General features: G+C 39.0%; 1 protein-coding gene across 28 annotated transcripts in view; it reads left to right on the top strand.

The window, feature by feature from the left end:
* Positions 1 to 17,591, top strand: part of CELF2 (CUGBP Elav-like family member 2) — a 654,777-nt gene that overhangs the window by 146,593 nt on the left and 490,593 nt on the right. The window contains exon 1 of one of the 28 annotated variants that reach the window (XM_073589007.1): positions 12,373 to 12,509. The exons of the other annotated variants lie outside the window; for them this stretch is intronic. The gene's annotated coding sequence lies outside the window, so the exon portion shown is untranslated. Of the gene's footprint in view, positions 1 to 12,372; positions 12,510 to 17,591 lie in introns of those variants that run through there. 28 annotated transcript variants of the gene reach the window in all.

Here is a 17,591-nt window from a genome sequence, read left to right as displayed (position 1 = left end):
ATGGCATTATGATGTCTGAAGACTACCAACAAATTTTGCAGCATAATGTAGGGCCCAGTGTGAGAAAGATGGGTCTCCCTCAGAGGTCATAGGTCTTCCAGCAGGACAATGACCCAAAACACACTTCAAAAAGCACTAGAAAATGGTTTGAGAGAAAGCACTGGAGACTTCTAAGGTGGCCAGCGATGAGTCCAGACCTGAATCCCATAGAACACCTGTGGAGAGATCTAAAAATGGCAGTTTGGAGAAGGCACCCTTCAAATATCAGGGTCCTGGAGCAGTTTGCCAAAGAAGAATGGTCTAAAATTCCAGCAGAGCATTGTAAGAAACTCATTGATGGTTACCGGAAGCGGGTGGTCGCAGTTATTATTTTGGCTAAAGGTTGTGCAGCCAAGTATTAGGCTGAGGGTGCCAATACTTTTGTCTGGCCCATTTTTGGAGTTTTGTGGGAAATGATCAATGTTTTGCTTTTTGCTTCATTCTCTTTTGTGTTTTTTCATTTAAGACAAATTAAATGAAGATAATAATACCAAAGAATTTGTGTTTGCAATCATTTTCAGGAAGAAACTGAGTATTATCTGACTGAATTGCAGGGGTGTCAATACTTTTGGCACAACTGTACTTAGTACCTTTCTCTCCTGCCCTGGATTGATCAGTTTCAGAAGTAAATGAGAGTGAAGTTCTCTCAGTGATCAGGAAGGGCACTGTGTCAGCGTTTTTCTCGATCATAGGAAGCTGACTACGTACTACAAGACATCCACTCATTTTCTTGCTAAAAAGTGCATTTCGTAATCCAAAAAATATTGTAAGTCTTGAAGAAAAAAATTATACAACAACCATTCTCATATATACAGCTCTGACAAAAACTAAGAGACCACCACATCAAATCCCTGTCATGGGCAGCCCATTCTCCAGACCTGAACCCCATTGAAAACCTCTGGAATGTAATCAAGAGGATGATGGATAGTCACAAGCCATCAAACACAGAAGAACTGCTTAAATTTTTGCTCCAGAAGCAGTGTGAAAGACTGGTGGAAAGCATGCAAAGACGCATGAAAGCTGTCTTGAAATATCATGGTTATTCCACAAAATATTGATTTCTGAACTCTTCCTGAGTTAAAACATTAGTATTGTTGTTTCTAAATGATTGTGAACTTGTTTTCTTTGCATTATTTGAGGTCTGAAAGCACTTTTTTTAATTTTGACCATTTTTCTTTGTCAGAAAAAACCCCCCAAAATTTATTGCTTGGAAATTCGTAGACATGTCAGACGTTTATAGACTAAAAGAACAATTTACATTTTACTCAGATATGTACCCATAAAGAGAACAATCAGACAAACTGAGCATTTGAAGAGCTGTAGATGTGTACTTCTTTTCTTTTTCTATTGGCTCAATATATACTGAGTTGTGTAGAGTGAGATTACTAGGTTAGAAAAAAAAAATTATATTAAGATGATCTGTTGGGATATGTTTATGCTTTATGTTTCTGTGTATGGAAAGATAAGATTGATTGTCAGGCCAGTTATTTTGACTTCTGGATTTATTGAAGACTTGCCTGCTTCGAGACTATTGGTAAATATGGATTAGAAATAGCATGAACTGTCACAACATAACTTGTAGCAGGAGGCACGAACTTTTTCAGTCCTTATTGAGTCAAACCGTCGTACATTGATGTATTTGAAAATAAGTGCAAATTATGAAAAAGATAGTTACGGTAATGAAACTGTAGCTAACTACTTTCTATATCAGTGTATGCCTCCATGTAATTTTCCCACTGTGTGGACAGCCGAGAGTGGGGTCACATTTCTTAGAAATATTTCAAGATGTGAAGATTAGTGTGTATAGCTTCTGGCATGTCTTGTTGTCTCTGATAAAGTCAAGTAAGCAATTCCTTTCAGCAGCATTCAAATTAAGAAGAGATTTATGTCCAGGAGATAGTTTAACAGCATAATTTGTTTAATAAAAGGGAATCTACCTAGAAAGACAGACATTGGTTATATTCTACAGCATGCAGGTTAAGTCATGTTAGTTTTAGGATGAGACACTTTTACGATCGCCAGCTTGGGGATTGTTAGTAAAGGTATTTATGCAGGATTACGGTATATATATCGCCCAGGAGAACAAATGCATTTTCTATTTTTGTATATGATTACAAGTCATAGGAAATACCTATGTAGTTTTGTTTATCACTCACAAATCGAACACCTAGACCCACATAAACGGAAGGCACCATCATTTTTTAACCATTTTTTTTATCAACATAGAAGGGTCAACACTTAGGTACTGTCACACTTAGCGATGCACCAGCGATCCCGACCAGCGATATGACGCGGTCAGGATCGCTGGTGCATCGCTAAGTGGTCGCTAGTGAGCTGCCACACAGGCAGATCTCACCAGCGACATCGCAGGGGTCGGGGGTTGCTACTTACCTGTCAGACGAGGCGATCCTGATGTCCTCCCACCCGGCTCTACGCATCGCTCGTCTCCACAGCAGGAAGCCCAGCAGGAAACTGATGACGAGAAACGGTCCAGGACGTTCTCACGCCATCAACGATAACCAGTGGGGGAGCGGTTGGAGGTAAGTATCAGACATAGCGATATCGCTAGTAATATCGCTATAATGTCACAAAAACCAGTGACGTTATAGCGATATTGCTATTGATATCGCTTAGTGTGACAGGCTCTTAAGAGACAATGGGAATCTCAGTGGTGAACCTAAAGCAGTGACCTTGTAACTGATAAGATTTTGTTATTTTCTTAGAAAGTCTCATATCTTACCATTGTATTGTCCACCAAGAGGATAAAATAGAAATGTGACAGATGTCATAAGCCTTATGATTTTCATATGCATAAATTACACCCTCCATCTACAGAGAAGGGCCAGCAGTAAGAAATGATGGGGTGCCATCAGTAATGAACCTTAAGCTGAAACTGATGACTTTGTTATTTTTTACAAATGCTAATATCTTACCATCGCATTGTCCACCTAGAATCTAAAACAGAAAAATGATAGACGACATAAGATTTATGATTTTCCTATGTATAAATTTCACAACTACACAGAAGGGCAAGCTCTGAGAGACAATGGTGTGCCATCAGTGCTGGTCCTAAAGCAGAAACCTTTTCACTGTTAAGACTGTTATTATTTAGAATGTTTTGTATCTTATTGTGTTGTCCACCAAGAAGCTAAAATAGTTAGTAAAGTGATAGATGCCAAAAGATTTATGATTTTCGTACGCATAAATTTTACCCTTCAACTGCACAAAAGGGCCAGCACTGAGAAACAATGGGGTGCCATAAGTGATGGACCTAAAATAGAAACCTTTTCACTGATAACAAAACTTCAAGTTAGAAAGCAATGTTAGACACCATAGGTTTTATAACTTTTCTCATACAGAAATTGTACCCTCCAAATACTCTTCCCATTAGCAACCTTACCTTAGCTGTCAGTTTTATCCTTTTTTTGGCTTTTTTTTTCTCCTATCAATGTACTTTATAGCTTTATAGGTCTTGGTCACAGTGTAATAACTAGTACTTTGTTAGTGGCACCATTTTGGGGTAAATGCACTATGATATATAATGTGTGTTGACATATTTTGAGTGCATTAAACTTTTTACTATTTTGTTTTTTTTTTGTGAAATTGCTGTATTTCTTTACCAGTGTAGGGGAAATGTACCACCCTGATCAATTTTTATTCCATTCTAGGAGGGATGGGGAGGAGTTAAACAAAACCAGTAATTAATTTTTTTTCATTTACAGCATTCCTTGTGTGGGCAAAATTATATCTTCTAAATTGTTGTTGTTACAAACTTTTTTTGTAATAATAGAGAGGGGTTTTGTTTTGCTTTTTTTTTTACTTTTTTCCAGTCTCGTTAGGTGACTTAAAGATCAGACAGCTTGTTTAACACACTGCCCAATTTCATAAGATGGCACACATGGAGGTCATTTTAAGCCTCCAGATTCCATAGCAACCTGTTGGTATCCAACAATTCCTTTGTGTGAGGAGAGGCAATGGGTTAACAGAAGCATTTACTATACACTTAGGTGTTGTTCAATGGCTTGGCCCTGTCCACAGACCCAGCTATATAAATTAGATGGCAAAAAAAGGTTAACTGTTAATTTTGGAATTAGTCAATGACCCATAAGTATATACCTGACTGTATACATAGTAGTAACATGGTTTAAAAATTAATTTAATGGCAATACAAAAAGTACAGAATTACATAATGGGGCAGAATTAGCAAAACTGTTGAAAAGAGACTTCTGTTGTTTCCTATAAGCATCCGATCCAGCATAACTTAACTATTGGCATAGTGGTTTAAGAGCTAAAATCTAAGCTCTGATTAGCTGCTGTGGGTAGCAAAAATTATTTTTCTTTTTGACAGTTTTGATAAATGTGGCTTATGTGTTACAATAAACTTGTAATCTCTCCCAGAATTAGAAGATTCCTCCTGGACTTCTGGTATGGTCAAAAAATCAACCGAGGTCATGTGAAAAGTATCAAAAACTGGCTAAAAATGTTTTTTTAATGGAGGTTTTATTGCATCTTAGCATCCAATTGCAAATTTGGGTGAACAAAGCATGTAGTGAGGGAATCAGCTTGAGAGGGCATAGCCTCTAAAAAGCGGGCATACATGCAGCTGAACATCTTCAATGCCATGCTCATGATCAGCAAAGTTGCATCATTGAAATATTGGAAATTTTATAATGAAAATTGATTTATCATGGCTATACATTAAGGCCTGTAGTCAGTGTCATTGCTGAGGTAATCATGGTCAGAGAGCGACACGGGAAAGACTGCAGACAGCGCTAGATGTAAAAAGCGCATCACAGTTTTCAATTTGATGGCCAGAATCAAATGCCCCAGAAAGTCCATGCCTACAGGATCCTGAGATATAAATTTAATACTCAATCTAATATAATGCTAAGGGATCACTCGCTTGTGATATCATGATAATGCCAAACTCCGCTTTGCTACATCACAAGAAGAAAATCGTATCTGTATTGAACTTATTTTTCCACTATGAACAGTCTGTGAGCCTACAGTATGTCTTCATCCCTTACCTGAAGCTAATTCACACTTCTTCAATAGGACACAGATTGAAGACTTGCATATGAGTCTAAGAATCGGAGGCAGCAGCTGTCTGCATCTTTTCTCTGAGTAAATTAAATCCAGTTGTCTTTAAAATCACACGATGCAATAAAAGAACTGTTCTGTGCCATCCTCAGATTATAAAAACTGTTGTTAGAAAGAATGACTAGCTGATTAAGAGTCATTTCTTCTTCAGAGGAGGGATAGAACTGGCAGAGAAGAGAATATTAGGCTGTCTGGGTGCTCCAGTTTTGGTGCATTTGCTTCAATAATTACATTCTTACAAACAGATGAATACACAACCTCCAGGGGCGATAGGCCGAGTCAGGAACCAAAAGTTGGAAGAATAAGATAGACTAGTCTTCACAATCCAAGTTGATAGTGAACATATATATGATTAATATCATAAATGTATTGAGCCATATATGTATGCACTTTATTCATACCCCATGTGACCAAGCCAGTTGGCTGTTGTGTATCACAAGAAATGTATGTTCCTTTGATATGTGCCCGTGTACATCTCTGGAGTGAAGCACGCTGTAATACTGCATAAATATTTAGAGCCATAGGCTAAACTCAACACAAAGTCTCTTGCCTGTACTGAAGATGGTTTACATATACGCCGCACATTGATGTTAAAATGCAGCAAGGGAAATCTGAACATTTAAGGTTTTTCACAGAGAGTTTTTTGTGTGTAGAATGGGGTTAGTATTTAACGGATTCATAAAAATGAAATGGGTCTGAAATAAATTGCTGAATCTGGGTTTGTCATTTGAGTCAATCTTAACTAGAGTAAAAATTGTACTATTATTATTATTATTATTTATTGTTATAGCGCCATTTATTCCATGGCGCTTTACATGTAAGGAGGGGTATACATAAAAACAAGTACAATAATCTTAAACAATACAAGTCATAACTGGTACAGGAGGAGAGAGGAACCTGCCCGCGAGGGCTCACAATCTTCAAGGGATGGGTGATAATACAGTAGGCGAGGGTAGAGCTGGTCGTGCAGCGGTTTGGTCGATCGGTGGTTACTGCAGGTTATAGGCTTGTCGGAAGAGGTGGGTCTTCAGGCTCTTTTTGAAGGTTTCGATGGTAGGTGAGAGTCTGATATGTTGTGGTAGAGAGTTCCAGAGTAGGGGTGATGTGCGAGAGAAATCTTGTATGCGATTGTGGGAAGAGGAGATAAGAGGGGAGTAGAGAAGGAGATCTTGTGAGGATCGGAGGTTGCGTGCAGGAAAGTACCGGGAGACGAGGTCACAGATGTATGGAGGAGACAAGTTGTGGATGGCTTTGTATGTCATGGTTAGGGTTTTGTAATGGAGTCTCTGGGCAATTGGGAGCCAGTGAAGGGATTGACAGAGGGGAGAAGCTGGGGAATAGCGGGGGGACAGGTGGATTAGTCGGGCAGCAGAGTTTAGAATAGATTGGAGGGGTGCGAGAGTGTTTGAGGGGAGGCCACAGAGCATGAGGTTGCAGTAGTCAAGGCGAGAGATGATGAGGGCATGGACTAGGGTTTTTGCAGATTCTTGGGTGAGGAATGAACGGATGCGTGAAATATTTTTGAGTTGAAGTCGGCATGAAGTGGAAAGGGTTTGGATATGTGGTTTGAAGGAGAGATCAGCATCAAGGATTACTCCGAGGCAGCGAGCTTGTGGGACTGGGGAGAGTGGGCAGTCATTTACTGTAATTGATAGGTTCGTAGGGGGGGTCACGTGAGATGGGGGAAAGATGATGAATTCTGTTTTGTCCATGTTGAGTTTCAGATATCTAGTGGAGAAGAAGGATGAAATAGTGGACAGACATTGAGGGATTCTGGTTAGTAGGGAGGTGATATCTGGTCCAGAGATGTAGATCTGTGTGTCATCAGCATAAAGATGATACTGAAAGCCATGAGATTCTATAAGCTGTCCCAGGCCAAAGGTGTAAATAGAGAACAGCAGGGGCCCAAGGACTGAACCTTGTGGGACTCCGACAGATAGGGGGCGAGGTGAGGAGGTGGTGTGTTAATTCAATTAACAAAGAACATTATTTCTTGAACAAGCTAGCAAGTGTTAAATGAAGATGGTGGTAGTGTTTAGCATGGTTATCGTTTAGCACTGGTCCAGGATCCACTACTGAAGAAGGAAGGCATCTACACAGATCAAAAAAGGCTGTATTGGCCAGAACCACAAAAAAAGTTACAGTATACATTTCCATTGTTAATCAGCTTTTGAGTTGCGAATTCATAACTGTAACAGTATTGTAACATTGTGTAACAATTGGCACTGTAATCACTGTTAGTGATTTAATAATGTTAATAATGTTATGTATAATTTAATTCAGTAGGATAAGTGTAAAGTCTAGGCAGTTATATAAATGCCCAATTAGATAAATGACACCCAGAATCGGCTGATTAAACAGGATAGGCCATCAACTAAATGTGTATAAGAATCTTCCTTGCTATATACTCGATTTCATAGTTCTTAAAGGGGTTGTCCACTACTCAGACAATCCCTTCTCAATCACGTTTCCCCCTTATAAGTTAATAACATTTCCGGTGCAGATGCCGTTCAAGCAGTGGCTGCACTTGCATGACATTATTATACCCCAAATTAGGAGATAAATTCAACTCCTCATATGGGAATCAAACAAGTTCACTGGATCAACCTCTCATCACACTATTTAGTACCCATAACCTGAAATATATGTTTTATGTTAGGTATCCAAGCCCTCTTTGTATTTGTCCAATTAATTAATTCCGTCAAAATATCATGTGGTAGAGAGTTACATTGCCTCACTGCTTGTCCTGTGAATAAATCCCTGTCTGTGATGATGATGATGATGATGATGATGATGATGAAACCTTCTTTCCTCCAGACTTAGAGGATATCCACTGATCTTTGTTGTAGGTCTAGGTGTAAAAAGTTCATTAGAATGATTTTTTACAGTCCCTTCATATATTTGTACTGTGTATTAGTATCATACCTAAACCTTCTCTTTTCCAAACTGAGTAACCCCAAATTTGATAACTTGTCTTGGTATTGCAGTCCACCTTTTCCCATAATAACTTTGGTCGCTCTTCTTTGTGCCATTCTTTCAACTATGTTCTTCGTACACACTAAAACTCATAGATTGTACACAGATTTCATCATGTCTGATGATCCTCTGTTCTTGTGGGAAATAAGCTGTTGAAAAATTACTTTGGCAGTGAATTGTTCCTGTCTTGGCTAAGCTGAGCTTTCATGTTTGTGGTATGCGACGGCATACCGAATCCACAGAAGGAGCTATATGCCATCACTATTTTAACATGAAAAAACTTATAAATAAATTAAAACAGCACATTGTGTGCTCATTCTCCAGCACTATCACTTATGACTAGTGATGAGCGAGTATACTCATTGCTGGGGTGTCCTCCGAGTATATTGGCGTGCTCGGAGATTTTGTTTTTTGTCGAAGCAGCTGCATGATTTATGGCTGCTAGACAACCTGAATACATGTGTGAATTCCCTAAGAAACAGGCATTCCTCACATGTATTCAGCTTATCTAGCAGCCGCAAATCATGCAGCTGTGTCGACACAAACTAAATCTCCGAGCACGCCAATATACTCGGAGGAGACCCGAGCAATGAGTATACTCGCACATCACTACTTATGACAGTCTGGTTAAGTTTCAGCCCATTACTTTAGATCCACAGTTTATACTTTTATTGATAGTTACATTTTGTGCATCTCCGGTAACAGTCTTGATCGGGAATACACAAAGTAGGATAGGAAAGCACTTTATTGCCTCTGTCACATTTTAACAACCTTTTTTATTCTGTTTACTTTTTCTTTCTGTTTCATGGCGGATGCTCTCCTGAGACGACTGCTTGCATTTCTCTAATTCTTCTCCTGGGAAATAACATTGAAATAATGGTTTTACTTGCTAATAACTAGATGTACATACTGTGAGATAGAAAACTGCATAAAAGCCCAACAAAGTACTAAACCGCTCTGCACAGTGTCTGTTACAGAAGGGTACGTGTTTATGGCCTTGATTTAAGAGTGTGCAGCTTTGGAAGTGGACAAATTCTATTTTTTTAATACTATGAATACGTCTGCCTAATATCCATGAAAATTACTTCAACTTCTGTGAAGCTGCTTATTATGTGCATTTTAGTGAAAGTGATGGTTAATGAAAAGGCCAAAGTACATCTAAATGGAAACATGTTTGCAGTTAAGATATTTAATATTTATAAAGTGCATGAACCCTGTGAGCCACTATAGTATTGGCCATAAGGACAAAGCTTTAATAAGTATTGAACTGGGGATCCTTCAGCCTACCTAATGAAATGATTCTAAGGGTCCCTCCTCCACGTGTACGTCCCCTTTTAATTGTGTCTTAGGTTACCGTTACACTTAGCGATGCACCAGCGATCCCGACAACGATATGGATCACTGGTGCATCGCTAAGTGGTCGCTAGTGAGCTGCCACACAGGCAGGTCTCCAGAGCAACATTGCAGGGGTCGGGGGTCGCTACTTACATGTCAGACGCATGTCAGACGCAGCGATCCTGACGTCCTCCAGCCCGTTGGCGCCACAGGAAGCCCAGCAGGAAGCTGACAATGAGAAATGGTCCAGGACGTTCTCGCGTGATCAGCGATAACCAGCGGGTGAGCCGGTCGGAGGTAAGTATCACATGTAGCAATATCGCTAGTAATATCGCTATAACGTCACAAAATCAGTGACTTTACAGCGATATTACTAGCGATATCGCTATGTGTAACGGGGGCTTTAGGCTATCATTGTACACACAAGATATATCTTATTTAAGATATCATCTTAAATCATGCTATAAGAAATAAACTTAAATAGGTCAAAAGTCAGACCTAAGTGGACTTTTGCAGCTCATTGCTGTGTCAAAGCCAGGGCCCACTAAAAGATCCTCCTGTGCTCCAGCAGGCCTGTCTGATGCCATGAAGACTGTTTTGCAAATTTATAAGAGTTTTTATAATGAAAAGTACTTTCACAATTTAAAACAATTTTCAAGATGCACATTATTTTTTAAGATGCACATACGCTAAAAAGAAAAGCTTATTGGTACACGTCTCTTAATCATTAAATTTAGGTTTATCATTCCTGTCCAATTGCCTCAAGTGTATAAAATCCAGCATCTAGCAAGACTGGGGTTACACACATTTTTAAACAAATAGATTGTTCTAAAGAGCTCACTGAATTCAAGTCAGCTTTTTTCTTTAGGTGTAAGGCCTCTTTCACACTTCATTTGTTTGACATCAGTCAAAATCCGACGTTTTTAGAAAAAAACGGATCTGCCATTTTTTTTGCAGAATCCATTTTTTTCCCATAGACTTACATTAGCGTCGGATTGTGACGGATGGTCATCCGTTGCATCCGTTTGTTTGACTGATCCGTTATAATCTTGGCGTCCGCTGTCTGGAGTGGACGGGCAATGAAACGTTTTTTGCCTGCGTTGAAACGGCGGATAGCAACGGATCCATCGCTGTCCGCCATGTGCTATAATGGACTCCTATGGGCGATGGATCCTTTGCAAACCGTTAATTGACGGAATCCGCCAACAGATTCTCTCTCTCCTTTACCAGAGTCCTCTTGCTTTAAATTTCATACATTTGCGGCTGCAGCGGATCCGTCCAAAAAACGGATCCAGTGCTTTCGTTTTTTGCATAACGGAAACGGATCCGTTTTTTCACACTTTGACGGTTTGCAACTGATGTCAAACAACTGAAGTGTGAAACAGGCCTAATAGGGTGCCACCAATGTAACAGATCAGTTAATGAAGTTTCTTCCCTCACAAATATTCCAGGATTATCTGTGTAAAGTATTATTGAGTATTGAATGCATTTAGGAACCACAGGAACTCAGGAATTAAGTTGTAGATTACCTAAATTACAAACAGTTCCAAACTTCCTCTGCCATTATTATTAGCACAAAGACTGTGCATCAAGAGCTGCATGCCATGGCCAAGCAGCTGAGTACAAGCTGCTTGGCCGTGGCATGTAGTTTGTACTACATACGGCCAAGCATCACAAACCACGATACGTTGGATGTAAAGTGTGGTGCAAAGTGTGCCGCCTTTGGACTCTGGAGCAGTGGAAATGTGTTCTGTCAAGTGATGCACCACAAGACTTGGTGTGATGTTGCCTGACTTCATTGTGCCAAATGTAAATTTAAGTGGAGAAGGGATTATGCTATGGGGTGGATTTTCATGGGTTGACATAGGCTCCTTAGTTCCAGTGATGGAAATCTCAATATTTCCGCATACAATACATATTGGTTGATTGTATACTTTCAACTTTGCAAGAGCAGTTTGGGAAAGACCCTTTTCTGTTCCTGCAGGACTGTGACCCAGTGACAAAGCAAGGTCCATAAATGCACGGTCAGGTGAGATTGGTGTGGAAGAACTTGATTTGCCCACATAGATCTCTCAACCCATTGAACATCTTTAGGATGAACTTGAACGAATATTTTGAGCCAGGCCCTCTCGTCAAACATCAATGTCTGACCTTACAAATGCTCTTCTGGAAGAATAAACAGAAATTCCCATAGACAAACCCCTAAAATATTTTAAAAAACCTAATCAGAAGACTGCAAATGGAGGTTGAGAGGTGGGGGGCCGGGTGGGAATCCCATATTGATGCCCATGGATATAGAATGGGAATTGGATGTCATAAAAGCTCCTGTAGATTTTATTTGTAGGTGTCCAATACTTTTGTTTATATTATATAGTTTATGTTTAATCTACAGTATATTGGAATAGGTACCCATGTTATATTTTAATTAAGGAAATGTATAGCATTATCCACTTCTTCTCTTTGTCCAGCTTTTGAACATAAAATCCAGCTATATAGCAGATACATTTCATGAGTGCATTTATAAATGTAGCAGGTTAAACAATACAGCGCGACAAAATACAGAACAAAAAATAATAGATCCTTAAGCTACAGATAAAAATGTGTTTTTTGCTGTAAAGTTTTAGCATTAAAGATATGCCGCATTCAATATGACAGGGGTTAAAAGGTATCTGCTCGAATGAGCTACAGGCTGGAGAAGATAACAGTAACCAAGAAGAAAAAAATAATAAAGTTTAACAAAGGACATCCGTTGTGCAAGACGATTTCAAAACCACATCGCATTTCATTCAACCGGATCTGCTCATTTCATCATTTCTCACTGCTGTGCTATTTAGAGTCTTCCTGCCGTCCTGCACTTTGCAGAGAGCAATGCCATTTTTTTTAATTAGTAGACACAGTGGCTGTGGTTGGAAATCCAACTAATTGGGCCGAAACTGACAAATCGTATTAGAAAGGCTTGAAAGTGTTTCTATCTCTAAAAGAGGAATTTGTAGAGAAAGGAAGCCGTGCGTTCTAGGGCAGAACCTGTTTCAAATGTAACATTGGTGACAGTTGGAAAGGTACGTTGTGCTTTACTCGCTTGCTTCTTACAAATACTCATCCTGGTTTTCTAAATCGATGAACAGAACTGTAAATGGAGCATGGATATTATTTTTAATTGGGAGAATTAAAAAAATAGAATTACTGGGTACTATAGATTTGCATTATTCTGCTCACTGTATACCATAGGGTTGACAATCAGAAAATGTTGATCTTTTTCCTTTCAAAGAATCGTACTGCTTGATAGATAGAAGCAATTATTGATTATGATCCAGTTTCTTGCGTTGCCATACTTTATATATATTTTCCATATCACTTGGTTTTAGCTAATATTAACCCTGTAATGATATGTCATAATGTAGATTCTTAAATCCATACCTTGTAGATATAGGGGGTAAGTAATTCACAAACCAACGTCTTAATGGAATGGGTACTCTAGATTGTATAGCTCCATATGGAGCCTCAGTGTTCCTTATGAAAAGCAGTTATTCTAGGGGAGACTAACTCTGTACTAAGGCACCTAATTCAGTATGCCATGATTGTTTTCTCACTTCTGTCTGAAAAATTGTTTTCCTCTGAATTAAAGCAGAATACACAGGCACAGGATAGGTCCATCACAGGCTATAAATGGCGTACTACAAACTGTACAACTGTATTATGGTTATGTGCATGAGACTGGAATATAATACTGCCAATTAGTATTAGCAAAACTTTACTCTGACCTTTACTATCAGTAGAAGGAATGGGATAATTTACACTTCTAGCAGACATAGGCTGCCTACAATTATTTATGAATATATTCAGGATTGAGAGTCCTCAGTAGTTGATACCTTTTATCAACTACTGAGGACTCTCAATCCTGAATATTTTTCTATCTACTGGCTAACACGGTACAAAGATATACATCTTTCCTGTACAATTATTTATGTAATTCCCGTACTATGACCCACCAAATGTGATCCTACCCTTTGAATAAGGATGGAGAGTTGCTTTGAAGATCCCCTGTGGAAGAAGAATCAGCAGATCTATTAAAATCAAAGGATGGGTCACTGATTTTAAAAGAATGCAGTTTATTGCTGTTAAACTAGTGCTGAGCTTCAAGGGTCCCAGTGCAGTCGGTTGGTGGTGGTCAGGAGAACTAGCCTATATAAACATGTTTTTAGTTGGAAATTTGCACTTTATACCCACTTACTACTGAGATTTTCATATGATCATGTAAAACACCAACAATTCATGATATATCATAAGGACAAGTTGCCAAGTCAATAGTAGTAAGAACTCACCTAGCTAGAAGGGCTTTCATGTTTTACAAGTAGGAGTAAAGGGCAATGAAGCTGAATATTTGCCGTATTTTTCGGATAGTCTGTGCTACATAACCTTTTATAAAACTTTGTGAATCTACTAGAATTTTCACATTTCTACTAAATCAAGTTAAGGCGGTAGCAGGAAACATTGACTGGAAAGAAAGATGAATGAATTTAATGTCAGTGGAAGAAGAGAATTGGTACATTAAAATGCAAGTGGCATTAAGTGACCTAACTGGATATGTGGCTGAGCGTTTGAAGAATTTGCCTTACAAAATCCCTAAGACTCTGGTGTCAGGGAACTGCGGTATGTGACTTGGATGTCAAAGTCAAGCAGCAACATATTCCCTGAAGCCCAGGAAATTCTTGCAAGGAACTTCTCATAGACCCTTAGTATACATGAGCACTATTTTGCAGGCAGCATATATTATTCATTGGGCTTACCAATGACGTTTTTATCATGTTTTACTTTTTCAGCGTGGGTAAAACAATTTATAATGCCAAGCTTAAGTATGTGTGGAACTGCATGAGAAGTGCACTCAAGTTGACGACATCTACTGCCTAATTCGTCAACATAGGGCAGTAATAAGAAACCACTATACTTATCAAGCAACGAAAACAGGATACTGTGAATTAGTCGTGTTACTGACCACACTCAAACAGAAAGATTGTAATCTCGTTAAGAAAGGAGAAGTCCACATTTGCCTTCCTCCTCAGAAGACCTTACAAGTTGCACTATCTCCAGCTAGCCGGAGGGGTTTAGAGCAACTGCTTATCTCAGCCCACTGCATGCCAGTATCAATCTAAAAAGTTTGACAGGCACTGTCATGGGTAAAAAAAACAAGTATAGCTGGCTTAAGTCAGAAAAATGATTTATTAAGCAGATAGATTTGTAATGTACCGGTGGGATTTCTGACTATTGTGAAAGGTTATGGCGTTTAGGTGATCTGTTCCTGAAAGGGGTAGAGAGGGCTGAGCTCGGTCCTGTGCTGTGCTGACAGTTTCAGGAAGAACACTCTTTTGCCTTGTAGTTAATATCGACAAGAAATACACGATCCTAAGATAGCTTTATTTTGTTTGCTTACATTTGTATTAAAAACAATAAGGTGCCGCAAACTACAGTAGTCTGAAACAGATAAAACAATTTATTTCCAAAGTTTTCACAAGTTACATATTACCTATTATTACCGTTGAGTTATACATAACACAGTGTTTCAGATTCAATAAATTATTCAGGCATTGACCCTGATTCCAGCAATGTGTCACTTATTGTACTGCTTGCTACAATTTTGATAAACTCACTGATTTACCTGTTGTAGATCTACGAGTTCTATGAATACTGATATCTCTATAGCTCCATCCACACCACTGATTGGCAGCTTTCTGTGCACACTGTGCATAGGCATAAAGCACCAATCAGTGGTGTGCATGGGGTTATTTAGAGCTCATGAAAATGGAGGACTGCATGGCAGCAGGTTTACTAGTCTTGTAGTGATAATCTCCTGCTGATAAAACAGTGATTTTATCAAATATAAAGCAAGCTGTCCAGTAAGTGATACATCGCCGAAATCAGGGACACTGTCTCTCAGATTAGGTAGCAAAAACTGGTGACAGATTCCCTTTAATGTCTTGCTCCACCTAATAGTCCAGCTCTGTGTGCACAGAACATGGATCCACAGGCAGATATGTTTAGCTAAACAGGACGTCCCAATGAGGGTGGCATATACTCACAAAGTGACTAAGCTATAATGGCTTATTAACGTGTTAGCTGTTAAATGATATTTTACTACTTCTTGTTTGTCAAAATTTTTGTTTTGCTTTCACACTATGTATTGTAAATGAATATCAATGCAATACACCTGAACTTCCCATTGAACGTGTTACATATTCATGATGTACCAAACGCTAACTTGACATTTTGAATTGCATGTGATATGTTAAATGCCATGTTAAAATTTCCCACTTCATGCTATGCAACGCATTAAATGTCAAGTTAAATGGAATGTTTCATCAGAAATTACCTATTGTTCAAATCAAGTTTTTCAGTTTTTGTGTAAAAAAAAACATATATATAAATATATATATATATATATATATCTTTTCAGGGCAATGTTTTACTTTCTTATCGCAATCTTTATTAAAAATAAAAACGAGAAATTTTGACATTAGCCACCGGGGCTACTTTAGACTCTTAACAGCCTACTATTTCAGGAAATCACATGTACATTAGATGCAGTAAATATACTCTAACCCCAGGGGGGTAACGATCGCGTTCGCAGATGTCGCAGTCAGGCCCGTGCAGGTGAGGGGCCTGCCGATGCCAGTGTAAATTTCTGCTGGATGTGGCTCTGTGCGCTGACATATATACCAGGATGAGGCCCAGAATAAAGGACATATATACCATCATGGGTGTTATTTATACCAGGCTTGTGCTCAGGATAAGGAACATATATACCAGGATGGGGCCCAGGATAAGAGACATATATACCAGTATGGCGAACATATATACCAGGATGGGACCAGGATGGGGAATATATATGCGAGGATAGGCTCAGAATGGGAAACATATATACCAGGATCGGGAACATACATAACAGGATGGGGCCCAGGATGGGAAACATACACACATGGTCAAAGTTGTTGGTGCCCCTCGTTTAATGACAGTAAAAACCCATAAAGGTCACAGAAATAACTTGAACCTGACAAAAGTAATAATAAATAAAAAATCTATGAAAATAAACAAATGAAAGTCAGACATTGCTTTTCAACCATGCTTCCACAGAATTTAAAAAAAAAATAAAACTCTTGAAATCGGCCTGGACAGAAATGATGGTATCCTTAACTTAATATTTTGTTGCACAACCTTTTGAGGCAATCACTGCAATCAAGTGTTTTTCTGTAACTGTCAGTGAGACTTCTGCACCTCTCGACATGTATTTTGTCCCACTCCTCAAGAGCAAACTGCTCCACTTGTCTTGTGTATGAAGGTTGCCTTTTCCAGATGACATTTTTCAGCTCTTTCCAAAGATGCTCAATAGGATTAAGGTCAGGCCTCATAGAAGGCCACTTCAGAATAGTCCAATGTTTTCCTCTTAGTCATTCTTGGGTGTTTTTAGCTGTGTGTTTTGGGTCATTATCCTGTTGCAAGACCCATACCTGTGACTGAGACCAAGCTTTCTGACACTGAGCAGCACATTTCTCTCTAGAATCTCTTGATAGTCTTGCGATTTCATTGTACCCTGCACCGATTCTAGACATCCGGTGCCAGATGCAGCAAAGCAGCCCCAGAACATAACAGAGCCTCCTCCATGTTTCACAGTAGGTACAGTGTTCTTTTCTTGATATGCTTAATTTTTCCGTCTGTGAACTGATGTGCCTGCCAAAAAGTTCCATTTTTGTCTCATCTGTCCATAGGACATTCTTCCAGATGTTTTGTGGCTTGTCAACATGTAATTTGGCAAATTCCAGTCTGGCTTTTTATGATTTTTTTTCAACAATGGTGTCCTCCTTGGTCATTTCCCATGAAGTCCACTTTGGCTAATATAACGATGGATGGTGCGATGTGACACTGATGTTCCTTGAGCTTGAAGTTCACCTTTAATCTGTTTAGAAGTTTTTCTGGGCTCTTTTGTTACCATTCGTATTATCTATCTCTTTGATTTGTCATCAATTTTCCTCCTGCGGCCACGTCCAGGGAGGTTGGCTACAGTCCCATTGAGCATAAATTTCTGAATAATATGTGCAACTGTAATTACAGGAACATCAAGCTGCTTGGAGATAATCTTATAACTTTTACTT

Source organism: Dendrobates tinctorius, unplaced genomic scaffold (assembly GCF_039654945.1).
Source record: "Dendrobates tinctorius isolate UK_male_01 unplaced genomic scaffold, ASM3965494v1 ptg000105l, whole genome shotgun sequence".
Classification (NCBI taxonomy): domain Eukaryota; kingdom Metazoa; phylum Chordata; class Amphibia; order Anura; family Dendrobatidae; genus Dendrobates; species Dendrobates tinctorius.
Note: the sequence above shows the minus strand (reverse complement) of the source record. Positions and strands in the feature narration are given on the sequence as shown.